Below are 15,111 nucleotides of genomic sequence, written 5' to 3' on the forward strand. Positions count from 1 at the left end.
AAAAGACATTGCTAACACCCCGAGCTAGACTATTATATTGAGTTCTACATAATATTCCTGGCAAAATAATAATGAGCTTGTGCATCTTGACTTGTAACTTTAATCTTCAAAACCGTAAGTACAAAATTTGAAAAAATAATAATTATTAGTAAGATAATTAATATATGTAAATGTTACACTAGTAGTGGTTATACCGCTTACCCCAAAGCAATCTAAATTCATTAGGTGTTATCCAGCAAAATCATCGAGCTTGCAGGAGTATAAAAAAAAATTAATTAGAAAACCTTGGGGACGCATTAACCAAAAACGCAACTAAAATAATAACTGTGTCAAGCATAATGGAAGTGTTTGAACTTAAAGAGTCGTTTTCCATTTAAAGAGAAACATGCTACTGCTAGAATATGTTCCCAACTAAATTTTTTACATAAACTGTAGATGTTATGCCTCTTGTACAACAAGACACTCTTCTTACAGCAATATATGTTTCTTTTAAACTTCGAGTAAACTCTCTTATACAACAAGGAGAATACCAAATCAAGAATTTGCAGAGAATAGGTTGCAGTTGGAGACAAGAATTGTATGGTTAATATATAGACAGCAATAGGGTTGGAATATTGGAAGCTGCTAGCACTGGTGGTGAAGTAGAATATTATGCAGCAAGCTCTTCAAAGCACTTGTTTGAAATTTTGGTTAGAAGTACAGCTAGCCTTTGTTACTGTACTACTGCAAAAATTTCAACTGGTATGGAGAGATAATATATGTAAATGTTACACTAGTAGTGGTTATACCGCTTACCCCAAAAGCAATCTAAATTCATTAGGTGTTATCCAACAAAATCATCGAGCCTGCAGGAGTATAAAAAAAAAATTAATTAGAAAAACTTCGGGACGCATTAACCAAAACGCAACTAAAATAATAACTGTGTCAAGCATAATGGAAGTGTTTGAACTTAAGGCGTCGTTTCCCATTTAAAGAGAAACATGCTACTGCTAGAATATGTTCCCAACTAAATTTTTTACATAAACTGTAGATGTTAAGTCTCTTGTACAGCAAAAGACTCTTCTTACAGCAATATATGTTCCTTTTAAACTTCCAGTAAACTCTCTTCTATAGCAAGGAGAATACCAAACCAAGAATTTGCAGAGAATATGTTGCGGAGACAAGAATTGTATGGTTATATAAAAAGAAATAGGGTTGGAATATTGGAAGTTGCTACGATGGTGAAGTAGAATATTCGACAAGCTCTTCAAAGCACTTGTTTGAAATTTTGGTTAGAAGTACAGCTAGCCTTTGTTACTGTACTTCCGCAAAAATTTCAACTGGTATGGAGAAAAGGAGGATTATTTATCATTATGTTCGAGTCCTATTGTTATGTCCCGTGTTTTCGCATGGTTGGAAATTATGGAAATAATTAAGACTTGTGCGTTATGAGGAAATATTTTGATTTTAGTTGATATGACTATGTTGGTTATGACATTATTGATGTAAAGGCATCGGGGAAGGTCGAGGGCAATTTTGGAATTTTAGAAATTTGTTTCGGAAATTACAAAACGGGACTTTTATTGAATTGGGCCAAAAAAAAATTGGAACAAAATTTTAGGCCCAAGAAGGTGGGGTGGCCGGCCACTAGGCTTGGCCCAAGCCCTTTTAAAAAGTCATGTGCCATGCACATGACTCCTTAAGTGATAAATATTAAGATTTCCTTTGGAATTTTCAAGAAAGATCATCAAAAATTTCCAAGAGAATAATACTCCCTCCTTCGGCCGAAACCCCCTTCCCCCTCTTCAAAATTTTTCTTGCCTTGTTTTTAATCTAAGAATCTTGTCCTTCTCATATTCGTAGTGAGTTCAACACGCTCTCCAACTTGATATAATTGGTTTGGCGAAAGAGCGACGTTTGCGGCGAATTGAAAATTCAAGCAAAGGTAAGAATTTTTCCATTCTTGTGTTATGGAAGTTGTATGGATATGATGAGGATCGAAAATAGACGAGAATTCCGTGGTTGTGATGTGTGTGTATAAACCGTGTGTGTGTGTGTGAAGGCCATGTTGGCCGTGAGCTATATGGAGGGGAAGTGGGATGAATTCAAGTTTGTTTGGTTTGCTAGTTACGTTGTTGTGACCTTTATGTCGTAAATGAATTGAATTTGCATTGGAAAAGGATTTCGGAACATTATCGGAAAGTGTATACCTTTGGTATATTTGTGTATATCATTGTATATTTATGATATTAAAGGCCCTAAAGATGACTTATGGTTTATGCTAATGAATCTTGAATGAGTGAATGAATACCATAATGTGGACATAAGTTTGGAAATTGTGAAATTTGAATGAAAGTTGTCAACTTGTGTAGTAAGGTAGGACTTTGAAGCTAGAATGATTTAATTATGATTTGTGTTGTTTGATGATGCTTGGATTGTTGTTGTTGATGTAATTTGAGCCGAGCTAAGTCTCGGGGGTGTTAGATTTGTAAGGGAGATCTTTGTCGAAATTTCGGTAGACAAAAATCAAGTTAATGGAAATCTTAAGCCCAAGGATCTCTAATTGGTAACTTTGACCATTTGCATTCCGGGACGAAACGGGATTTGATTTTAAGGAGAGCATAAGACGTATTTAAGGTATGTAAAGCTTCCTACTCCTTCGTTAGGCATGTCTTAGTATGTTAGGCAAGTATTGGAACCTCGGAGCATTTTATGCTCCTCGAAACCCGATCTACGAAACGGCTACTATTCACTCAATTCAATTGAAGCCTAAAGGCTCTATTTTGGCTAGAATGTAATCCAAAGTCCGAAACCTACCGAAATGTGATCGGGTCACTTCGAAATCATTATGTATGATCCTTTGGCCTCTAATTGTTCGTAAATTATGTTCGCCGCCTCGACTCGATCCGAGGTGGGCCCGCTAACCTCGAGATGCCCTAGTTGTCTTATTAGGCTCTCCGTTGAATAAAGTTTGATATGAAATCTTCGGATTGGAACCTCCTCCCAGAGATATGTTTTGAATGTTAAGATATGCTAATCTACGTTTTGAGCTATACTTACCATTTTGGAAACATTGTGTGAACTGAATATTCGTATTAACTATGTATTTGATTATGTTATGCTAAAAATTGATTTATGATATCATTATGTTTTGAAAGGCCATTTTGAAACATATTTTTGCATACGTATGCTCACGACTCGCTCGTGCCTTATTTTGACTTCGTTCACCGGTTCCGGGCCGGTTATGATTCGTGCGCCCTATGATAATTCGGCCGTATGCGTGTTACGGTTCCGAGGCCTTGCCATAGGGCCGGGTTCCGCTTGGAGTTATCGTGATATGGCTAGTGATGCGATACGCTCACTTATGTTTGTGTCCTTTTGTGTTCGGAGATGTACGGAGATTTGAAACCTTACGGTGTTCTTGTGTGTGGCGCCTTGCCCGGAGTGGCGACCACGTTCTTGAGCGTTTGCATGATTTCGTTTGCATTATGTATATGTATATGATTTGATACGAATTTTGACATACCGATTTGTATTCCGGTTATATTCGGTATGCTTTCGGTTTGGCCCATATTTACGTACTCGTGCTTTATATACTCGGTACATATTTCGTACCGACCCCTTTCTTCGGGAAATTGCGTTTCATGCCCGCGGTACGGACGTTGGTGTTCCTCCTCGGTAGGCCACATTTTGCTATCTTGGGTACTGCTCCATTGATTCGGGGCTTACTTTTTGGTATATAATTCATTACGTACACTCTTATGTATGTTTGATCTATTTGGGTACGGGGCCCGTCCCGTCATATGATTTGTCCTTTTGTCTAGAGGTACGTGGACATAGTATGTGGGTCGTGCCTACTTTCGTATGTCGTGTTTGTATACGTTGTATAGGGCGATTCCTTTCGCCGCGGCGGCCGTCCGCATATGTATATGATATTTTGTTGGCGGCGGCGGTCCGCATATGCATACGATATTGCGTTGGCCCCGTGCGGCCTTTGTTGGTATTTTCGCGTGCGGGGGTTATTTTGGGTTAGTCCATAAAACAAAGGAAACTTCTTAAATTTTACGGAAATTTTCGAGTTTGAAATTTGGCCTTGTCGGTCTTTGTTATAAATATTTGAACATGTTCGTCATGTACGGAAGTTACGTTGGTTAGATATGTTCGGGTGCTCGGCTCGGGCATCGGTCTCGGCTACGGGGGTTGGGTCGTGACAAAAGTGGTATCGAGCGGTTGTCCTCGGAATGTCCACGAGATCGTGTCTCGTAGAGTCTTGTTTATCGGTGTGTCGTGCACCACATCTATAAACAGGAGGCTACAAGACATTTAGGGTGTTACCTTACTTTGAATCTTAGATCGTGCGTTAGAGCTGTGTTATTAGAATGCCTCTTTTCTGACCCATTGATTATGTTTTTCAGAGATGCCTCCGAAGAAGGCAGCAGCCGCCCAGAAGGGCAAGGCAAAGGTAGATGAGACGAGTCAGCCACCGAGGGTTACACGGGCACGTGCTCAGACTGCGCCCGGTATTATATTGCGGTCAGAGGGTTCCGCTACCCCACCAGAGAGGACTGGAGCAGGTCCGTCAGCAGCTCCAGCCACGCAGCGCCGTGCCTCCCGGCTCCCGGCACAGGGCGGAGAGGACGGGGAGGCGCGAGCGATCGGTTATTGACCACTGCGGTGGCGGTCGGAGCTCGCGGACGCGGGCGGAGGGACGATGATGATGATGACGGGCGAGACGACACCGAGAGTTCGGGAGTTTTTATTATGTGGCCCTCCGAGTTTTACGGGTCTAGGCCCGGCGAGGACCCCCATGACTTTATCCGGGGGGATGCGACGCTCGGTAGATTTGGTCGGCTTCGGAGGGCGAGTACGTGGAGTTGGCTTCACATAGGTTACGGGACGTTGCTGCTCGGTACGAGTCTTGGGAGTTATCCGGGGGCGGGATGCTTCCCCGACCACTTGGGATGAGTTTGAGGGCTGCCTTTCTCGCCACTTTTTGCCCCCGAGTTGCGGAGAGCGAGAGTGGACGATTTTTACGGATACGACGGAGGGGCGGAGTGTTCGTGAGTATAATGAGTTTGATTCCACGGCCGATATGCTCCGACTATAGTGGCGAGATATGGTGACCGGATGCCGGTATGCGGCGGGGGCGGATCGGCCCCCACTTGGTTGAGGGCATGTCGATGGCGTCCACGGACGGACATGGATATTGCTAGATTGCGAGCTTATGCTCGGGGGATGGAGGACGGTGCGGGCGATCGGTCCATCGAGAGATCGGGATAGGAGGCCGCCTAAGAGGGCCGAGTCGGCGGGTGATGCGGGAGATTCCGAGGCGGACGACCTCCCGGCGGCGGCCCGGAGCGAACGGTTTTCCTCCGTCCGGCGGAGTACTCGGTCGAGCGGCCGGAGAGTTGACGATGCGGGGACCGTGCGGGGCGGTCGAGCTCCCGGGCGGTAGGTTCACGGAGTCCGAGAGGCCCCGGCCCCGGCCCGGACCACCCCGAGGCCGTTGTCCTCATTGCGGGAAGTCTCATCGGGGAGTGCTATCGAGCTTGGAGCTTGTTTTTCGTGTGGTGGTCAGGGTCATTTTATGAGAGATTGTCCGTTGGCGAGCGGTTCTGGTAGCGTGGCTCAGCCGACAGGGTCAGCCGCCGGTTCATCATCTGCTCCATCTGTTGCACGCCCTGGAGGGCGAGGTATGTCAGCGCCGGCAGGACGCGGTCGAGGCCGCGGTGGCGTTTCAGGTTCTAGCGGTCCTTCGAACCGCATATATGTGCTGGCCGGCCGCCGGGGATCGGGAGGCTTCGCCAAACGTCGTCACAGTACATTATTGGTTTTCTCCGGATACGTATATGCATTGATTGACCACGGTTCTACTTTATCATATATTTCCCCGCTCGTTGCTAGTAAAGTTGGGATAGTGTCTGAGCCAATAGAACCATTTGAGGTAGCCACGCCAATTGGGGATTTTGTTATAGCGAGACAGATCTATAGGGATTGTTCTGTGACTATTTGTGATCGTTGTACTAGGGCGAGTACGATAGAGTTAGACATATGATTGAGTTTGACGTCATTATGGGTATGGATCGGTTGTCCTCTTGTTATGCTAATGTCGGCCGAGAAAAAGGTAGATTCGTTTCGATTTCCGGGGGGAGCCGGTTATAGAGTGGTTCGGATCCACGAGCATCGCCGAGGGGTAAGTTTATTTCATACCTCAAGGCTAAGAAGATGATCGAAAAGGGTTATATCTATCATTTGGTTCGTGTGCACGATATTAAAGCGGAGATACCTACCCTTCGGTCCGTTCGGTCGTCGGATGAGTTTCCGGATGTATTTACGACGAGCTTCCGGCGCTTCCGCCCGAGCGGGAGATTGATTTCACTATAGAGTTGTTGCCGGATACGCAACCTATATCTATTCCCTACGGATGGCACCGGCCGAGTTGAAAGAGTTGAAAGAGCGGTGAAAGATCTTGGACAAGGGTTTCATCGAGACCCGGACACGTCGCCACAGGGAGCACCGGTATTATTTGTGAGAAAGAAAGATGGGTCATTGCGCATGTGTATCGATTACCGCAATTAAATAAGGTGACTATCAAGAATAAATATCCCTCCGGATTGATGACTTGTTTGATCGGTTGCGGGGTGCTAAATATTTTTCGAAGGTAGATGCGCGCTCGGGATATCATCGGGTGCGAGTGCGGGAGTCGGATATCCGAAAACGGCTTTCGGGACCGTACGGGCACTATGAGTTCGAGTTATGTCTTTCGGATTGACTAATGCTCCGGTATTTATGGACGATGAATCGGGTATTTCGGCCTTCCTACGGACATGTTTGTTATTGTGTTTATTGATGATATTCTGATTTACTCGCGATCAGCCGAGGAGCATTCAGATCATTTGAGGACGGTACTTGGCATTCTCCGTCAGCAGCAGTTATATGCTAAATTCTCCAAATGTGAATTCTGGTTGACTTCTGTGGCATTCTTGGGCCATATTGTCGGTGCAGACGGTATTCGGGTCGATACACAGAAGATTGAGGCTGTACAGAATTGGCCCAGACCTACTACGCCGACGGAGGTGCGCAGTTTTCTGGGATTGGCCGGATATTACCGCGAAGGTTCGTGGAGAACTTTTCTTCTATTGCGCACCACTGACGAGGCTCACTCAGAAAGCAGCAAAATTTCAGTGGACCGATGCCTGCGAGCGCAGCTTTCAGATGCTGAAAGAGAGATTGATTACAGCACCAGTCTTGGCTCTTCCAGAGGGATCCGACGGGTATGTTGTCTATTGTGACGCCTCTGGTATTGGGATAGGTTGTGTGTTGATGCAGCACGGACGAGTCATAGCCTATGCTTCCCGCGGCTCGGACCGCACGAGAAGAACTATCCCACCCATGACCTTGAGTTGGCCGCGGTAATTCATGCTTTGAAGATTTGGCGGCATTATTTGTATGGGGTCCATGTGGATATTTATACGGACCATAAGAGTCTCCGGTATATTTTTAAGCGAGAAAGAATTGAATGTGCGGCGAGAGAAGATGGCTTGAATTATTAAAGGATTACGACGTTGATATCTGTATCATCCGGGGAAAGCCAATGTGGTAGGCTGATGCGCTTAGCCGCAAGTCCATGGGCGTCTGGTTTGTGTACCATCGATAAGAGGGATTTGGTTCGTGATATTCATCGGTGGCCAGCCTCGGAGTTCGTTTGGCGGATTTTGGAGATTCTCGGGTTTGTTCGTCCGATTCTTTGAATCATCTATTATTCAGGAGGTAAAGCAGCGCCAATTTGAAGATCCTCTCCTGATTCAGTACAGAGATGTGGCCCTTAATAAAACAAAGACTCAGTTTGAGATCTCGCCTGAAGGGGTATTGTTATATGACGGCAGATTTTGTGTACCAGACGTTGCGGGCTTACGGCGGCAGATTATGGGCGAGGCCCATAATGCACGGTATTCTGTTCATCCTGGTTCCACTAAAATGTATCGGGACCTCAGGTGCTTGTATTGGTGGGACGGCATGAAGAAAGATATTGCTGAGTTTGTTAGTCAGTGCCCGAACTGTCAACAAGTTAAGATCGAGCATCAGAAGCCCATTTGGATTATTGCGGGAGATGGAAATTCCGGCTGAAATGGGAGATGATTAATATGGACTTCATTGTTGGGTTGCCGCGTACCTACGCCGGTACGACTCTATTTGGGTTATTGTAGACGTTGACGAAATCGCCCATTTCCTTCCGGTTCGGACTACCTATTCGGCTGAGGACTATGCCAGATTGTATATTAGAGAGATAGTCAGACTTCACGGAGTCCCTGTGTCCATTATTACTGACCGAGGTGCTCAGTTTACAGCAAATTTCTGGAGGTCATTCCAGGAGGGATTAGGGACTCAGGTGAGCCTCAGTACAGCTTTTCACCCTCAGTCCGACGGGCAGGCCGAGCGCACCATTCAGACGCTCGAAGATATGTTGCGGGCCTGCGTTATTGATTTCAGGGGCAGCTGGGATGATCATTTGCCGCTTATCGAGTTTGCCTATAATAACAGTTATCACTCCAGCATTCAGATGGCTCCGTACGAGGCCCTTTATGGCAGGAAGTGCAGATCTCCTATTGGTTGGTTTGACGTGGGCGAGACTAAGCTGATTGGGCCGGATGTGATCCAGGAAGCTGTGGATAAGGTGAAGCTTATTCGAGATCGACTATTGGCTGCTCAGAGTCGACAGAAAGCTTATGCAGATAGGCGACGTCGACCGTTAGAATTCCAGATTGGCGACTGGGTGTTCCTGAAGGTGTCGCCCATGAAAGGTGTAATGAGATTTGGCAAAAAGGGTAAGCTCAGTCCACGATATATCGGGCCGTATCAAATTATTCGGAAGATGGGTCAGGTCGCTTATGAGCTAGACTTACCATCTGATCTGGAAGCAGTACATCCGGTATTTCATGTATCGATGCTCCGTAAATGTATTGGTGACCCTTCCAGAGTATTTCCAGCAGATGATATTCAGGTGACGGAGCAGTTATCTTATGACGAGCAGCCTGTATCTATTCTGGATCGACGGGTGCGGAGACTACGCACTAAAGAAGTACCCTCCGTCAAAGTCCTGTGGCGCAACAATAATCGGGAGGAGATGACTTGGGAGGCGGAGGACAAGATGAAACAGAAATACCCCCATTTGTTCCCAACGTCCACAGGTAATCTAAACCTTTCAGTTTGTTATGTTGGTTAATAAAAACAATCTTGAAGGCTGCTAATAATAAGGAACTCCCCCGTCTGAGTCATAAGACCTGATAAGTTAATTTAACATTCGGGGACGAATGTTCTTAAGGGGGGGAGGATGTTATGTCCCGTGTTTTCGCATGGTTGGAAATTATGGAAATAATTAAGACTTGTGCGTTATGAGGAAATATTTTGATTTTAGTTGATATGACTATGTTGGTTATGACATTATTGATGTAAAGGCATCGGGGAAGGTCGAGGGCAATTTTGGAATTTTAGAAATTTGTTTCGGAAATTACAAAACGGGACTTTTATTGAATTGGGCCAAAAAAAATTGGAACAAAATTTTAGGCCCAAGAAGGTGGGGTGGCCGGCCACTAGGCTTGGCCCAAGCCCTTTTAAAAAGTCATGTGCCATGCACATGACTCCTTAAGTGATAAATATTAAGATTTCCTTTGGAATTTTCAAGAAAGATCATCAAAAATTTCCAAGAGAATAATACTCCCTCCTTCGGCCGAAACCCCCCTTCCCCCTCTTCAAAATTTTTCTTGCCTTGTTTTTAATCTAAGAATCTTGTCCTTCTCATATTCGTAGTGAGTTCAACACGCTCTCCAACTTGATATAATTGGTTTGGCGAAAGAGCGACGTTTGCGGCGAATTGAAAATTCAAGCAAAGGTAAGAATTTTTCCATTCTTGTGTTATGGAAGTTGTATGGATATGATGAGGATCGAAAATAGACGAGAATTCCGTGGTTGTGATGTGTGTGTATAAACCGTGTGTGTGTGTGTGAAGGCCATGTTGGCCGTGAGCTATATGGAGGGGAAGTGGGATGAATTCAAGTTTGTTTGGTTTGCTAGTTACGTTGTTGTGACCTTTATGTCGTAAATGAATTGAATTTGCATTGGAAAAGGATTTCGGAACATTATCGGAAAGTGTATACCTTTGGTATATTTGTGTATATCATTGTATATTTATGATATTAAAGGCCCTAAAGATGACTTATGGTTTATGCTAATGAATCCGGAATACCATAATGTGGACATAAGTTTGGAAATTGTGAAATTTGAATGAAAGTTGTCAACTTGTGTAGTAAGGTAGGACTTTGAAGCTAGAATGATTTAATTATGATTTGTGTTGTTTGATGATGCTTGGATTGTTGTTGTTGATGTAATTTGAGCCGAGCTAAGTCTCGGGGTGTTAGATTTGTAAGGGAGATCTTTGCCGAAATTTCGGTAGACAAAAATCAAGTTAATGGAAATCTTAAGCCCAAGGATCTCTAATTGGTAACTTTGACCATTTGCGGATTACGGGACGAAACGGGATTTGATTTTAAGGAGAGCATAAGACGTATTTAAGGTATGTAAAGCTTCCTACTCCTTCGTTAGGCATGTCTTAGTATGTTAGGCAAGTATTGGAACCTCGGAGCATTTCGCTCCTCGAAACCCGATCTACGAAACGGCTACTATTCACTCAATTCAATTGAAGCCTAAAGGCTCTATTTTGGCTAGAATGTAATCAAAGTCCGAAACCTACCGAAATGCGATCGGGTCACTTCGAAATCATTATGTATGATCCTTTGGCCTCTAATTGTTCGTAAATTATGTTCGCCGCCTCGACTCGATCCGAGGTGGGCCCGCTAACCTCGAGATGCCCTAGTTGTCTTATTAGGCTCTCCGTTGAATAAAGTTTGATATGAAATCTTCGGATTGGAACCTCCTCCTAGGAGATATGTTTTGAATGTTAAGATATGCTAATCTACGTTTTGAGCTATACTTACCATTTTGGAAACATTGTGTGAACTGAATATTCGTATTAACTATGTATTTGATTATGTTATGCTAAAAATTGATTTATGATATCATTATGTTTTGAAAGGCCATTTTGAAACATATTTTTGCATCTGTATGCTCACGACTCTGCTCGTGCCTTATTTTGACTTCGTTCACCGGTTCCCGGGCCGGTTATGATTCGTGCGCCCTATGATAATTCGGCCGTATCTTTGTGTTACGGTTCCCGAGGCCTTGCCATAGGGCCGGGTTCCGCTTGGAGTTATGCCGTGATATGGCTAGTGATGCGATACGCTCACTTATGTTCTGTGTCCTTTTGTGTTCGGAGATGTACGGAGATTTGAAACCTTCTGGTGTTATGCTGTGTGTGGCGCCAGCGTCGGAGTGGCGACCACGTTCTTGAGCGTTTGCATGATTTCGTTTGCATTATGTATATGTATATGATTTGATACGAATTTTGACATCTTGATTTGTATTCCGGTTATATTCGGTTTGCTTTCAGTTTTGGCCCATATTTCTGTACTCCGTGCTTTATATACTCAGTACATATTTTCGTGACGACCCCCTTTCTTCGAATCTGCGTTTCATGCCCGCAGGTACAGACGTTGGTGTTCCTCCTCAGTAGGCCACATTTCTGCTATCTTGGACTGCTCCATTTGATTCGGGGCTTACTTTTTGGTATATAATTCTGTTACGTACACTCTTATGTATGTTTGATCTATTTGGGGTACGGCGGGGCCCTGTCCCGTCATATGATTCTGTCCTTTTGTCTGAGGTACGTGGACATAGTATGTGGGTCGTGCATACTTTCGTATGTTGTGTTTGTATCGTTGTATAGGGCGATTCCTTTCGCCGCGGCGGCGGTCCGCATATGTATATGATATTTTGTTGGCGGCGGCCGGTCCGCATATGCATACGATTATGGCCATTGTGCGGCCTTTGTTGGTATTTTACGCGTGCGGGGTTATTTTGGGTTAGTCCATAAAACAAAGGAAACTCGAAATTTTACGGAAATTTTCGAGTTTGAAATTTGGCCTTGTCGGTCTTTGTTATAAATATTTGAACATGTTCGTCATGTACGGAAGTTACGTTGGTTAGATATGTTCGGGTGCTCAGCTCGGGCATCAGTCTCGGCCTACGGGGTTGGGTCGTGACACCTATGGGAGGAGAACATCGTGGTAATTTTTACTAACTATGTGTTCTTTTTTGCAGGTGTTGTATATGCAAGGTAGATCATTTTCACTAGACCTGTAGGATGTCTAAAGCTCGTAGGTTGCACCTTCATGTTGGCGAAAGCTCGGAACGGCATCATAAAGGAATACAAGGAAACCAAGAATTCGAAACATATTCAACAAGTTCAAACATGGAATTTTTGCAGAAACTAGGAAATTGGAAACATGACTGTAGTATTGGCTTGGTGCGTGATTGCTTTAATTTTGAATATACAACTGCTACCGTTGATTCTATTTATCTAGGAAATGATGTGGTGCAAGTGTGCTCCATATTTGAAGCTGGTTCTCTTCCTATTGATCCTACAGTTAGAGGAAGTGATATGGGAATTTCTGGTTTTTCATCAAAAAGAGAAACACGGGCTGAAAGGGTGCAGACTAGCAGCTGGTCTTTAAGATGGTTACCTTGCATTTTATGCAAATTATCCTAAAACACAAAATGTTTAGTTTTTGGCGGGAAACGAGTCTTTGCACTTCGGGCAAAGAAAGGTTTTTTTTTTTTTTTTTTGTGATGTTATTGGTTTTTTGTTGTGCAGGTGCAAAACACACATGATCCAATTGCTGAATCATTCTCAATGGGTGGTATTAGCACCTAGTGCTCATTCCCTTGAGGGAATGACAACATATGGAAAATGTAGTGGTCAAACATGGCTTACAAATACAGCAGAGATTGAGATTAAAAGATGGAAGCAAAGATGTAGTTTATATGCCATACTATGTAGTTTGGTTACTTTACTAGTTTTTATGCGAGATATGAATTCTTAACATGGCTGAATGATGCATCAAAGGAACAAACTTGGGACATCACTTGGTCACATGGTTTTGAACAACTAGGAAGGACATCAAAATTAACAGCTACAACAGTTGGATTTTACAGTGATAAGAGGCAATGGGACAAGACTGTATATTGCTGGCTTGATGGAAATAATTGTTGGTTTCACCATGGAAGAATTCATCATTTCAACGACGGAGGCAATAGGACAAGGTGATTTTTTCATGATGAGGGGCAAAATGGGAAATATGGTTTTTTGGTGGGAAAAGTCTGCTGGGATGATGCATAATAATTGTTACAATCATTTACAAATGTATTGTGTGAAGCACTGATTTTTTCATGATCAGGGGCAAAATAGGAAATATGGTTTTTTGGTGGGAAAAGTCTGCTGGGATGATGCATGATGATTGTTACAATCATTTACTAATGTATTGTGTGAAGCACACGATGGTTTTTGTCGAAAGGTGATTTTTTTCATGATTAGGGGCAAAATAGGAAATATGGTTTTTAGGTGGGAAAAGCTTAGTAGGAACATGCATATTGATGGAAACAATCATTTGCAACTGTTTTGGGTGGAGAACCTGGTGATTGGTCATAATGGGCTGATCTGGATGGTTTGGTGGTATAAGAGTTGGTAAAGCTTTTGGATTTCTACAACCATTAGGAACTTAATTTATAGTGCGGTTTGTGCATAAGCTAACTGCAGGTGAGAACTTCGGTGTGTGCTTGGTTGCTACTGTATGGCTTAAAAGGATATTGGTTGGTTGGTGTATTGATGATCCTATACTCATGGGAGACCTGGTGAAAATGGAGCTGTTGGTAAAAAAAAAAAACTCTTTCTGGTACCAAACAAGGAAACACAAAAATTAAACTGGAAACACATTAACAGACAACATTTATCAGCAATAAGACTTTTGCCATTTGGTAGAAATTCTTTTTTTATCTATCTTCAATAAAACTTTTTCCATCATCACAACAGCAATTGCACTTTCTCTAACAGTAAGTCCTTAGAGCTAGAGTTAGGAGTGCTCACGGCTCTGTTTTCTATCTTTATAACCGAAGTTTGAACAATAAAATAACTACTATGTTCATGTGAAACAAACACAAATGTTACAGACTTTGAACCGAGATTGCCACAAATATATAGGAACTGTGAAATGGATAACAGTAGCACCATCTATATATAAAAGAATAAAGATGCTTTGAACTTAAAAATGTAGCAAAATTAATGCAAACCATGTAAAGAAGGCTGTGAAGATAGAAATTGACAATACGCAAATCAACACATAGATTTAAAAGTCGGGTATATTGTTACTAACTTGATCAGCAGACAAAAACAGTGGTCATTCGGATGAAACAGGTGATGTCATAGGCGGGACATATGACTGTTGAGCAGTAAAGAATTCTTTCATTTTCTTAATTTCTTTCATTTCATCTTCTAAGGCAGACAAGCGATCATTCAAGGACTTGTTTTTCTCATTCAAGGATTTGTTTTCCTCTTGAGTTGATCTTAGCGCAGACAATAATTCAGCCTTTGAAGAAGTGCCACCTTTCAAGTCTTTCGCCTTTACTCCACCCCCAAAGCCAAACACATGGCTATGAGTTTGAGGGCCAAAACATCTACAATCTCTATGCTAGATAGAGATGGCTCTGATTGAACCATTTCTTTGATCTGAGCCTACAAACCATATGAAAGAATATTTTCTATCAGAACTATAATAATTTCAAGTAATTTACATATTCAATTTACCAAACATACATGTTTTTCAATTGTTTCAGGTTCAATACGCTTGTTATCTTTCTTACGAGTCTCAAAGAAAATAGTCCCCAAATCTGGTGGATTGCCATATTTCCCACCCTCATAAATATTTCCTTTAGGAGAATATAGATTTTATGATAATACCTTTTGATAAATAATCTCTCGAATAGGCTTGCTACCAATATGATGAGGCATCTTCAACTTAGCTCGGTTTGCTGCATTCCTGGTGCTTCTCGCCTACATTTATGATATAATTAAGCTTAAATGTAATAATTATAACAAATAAACTTAAACAGTATACATAGGTTATTTTCCAAGAATAGTGGAAAAAAGATATCTAGTGCAAGGGAGGGAATCAAGTTACGGATGAT

The 15,111-nt window shown here is 42.9% G+C and overlaps 1 long non-coding RNA gene across 1 annotated transcript; it reads right to left on the reverse strand.

Annotated features, from left to right (window-relative positions):
* Window positions 1-375: 375 nt before the first annotated feature.
* On the reverse strand, window positions 376-15,004 carry LOC132041599 (uncharacterized). Its single transcript, XR_009411121.1, has 4 exons — window positions 14,885-15,004; window positions 14,741-14,839; window positions 14,301-14,659; window positions 376-845 (listed from the first exon to the last, which is right to left on the reverse strand). It is a non-coding gene; the product is annotated as an uncharacterized LOC132041599 (long non-coding RNA).
* Window positions 15,005-15,111: the final 107 nt, after the last annotated feature.

The sequence above is a fragment of the Lycium ferocissimum genome, unplaced genomic scaffold (genome assembly GCF_029784015.1).
Source record: "Lycium ferocissimum isolate CSIRO_LF1 unplaced genomic scaffold, AGI_CSIRO_Lferr_CH_V1 ctg10819, whole genome shotgun sequence".
In the NCBI taxonomy this organism is placed as follows: domain Eukaryota; kingdom Viridiplantae; phylum Streptophyta; class Magnoliopsida; order Solanales; family Solanaceae; genus Lycium; species Lycium ferocissimum.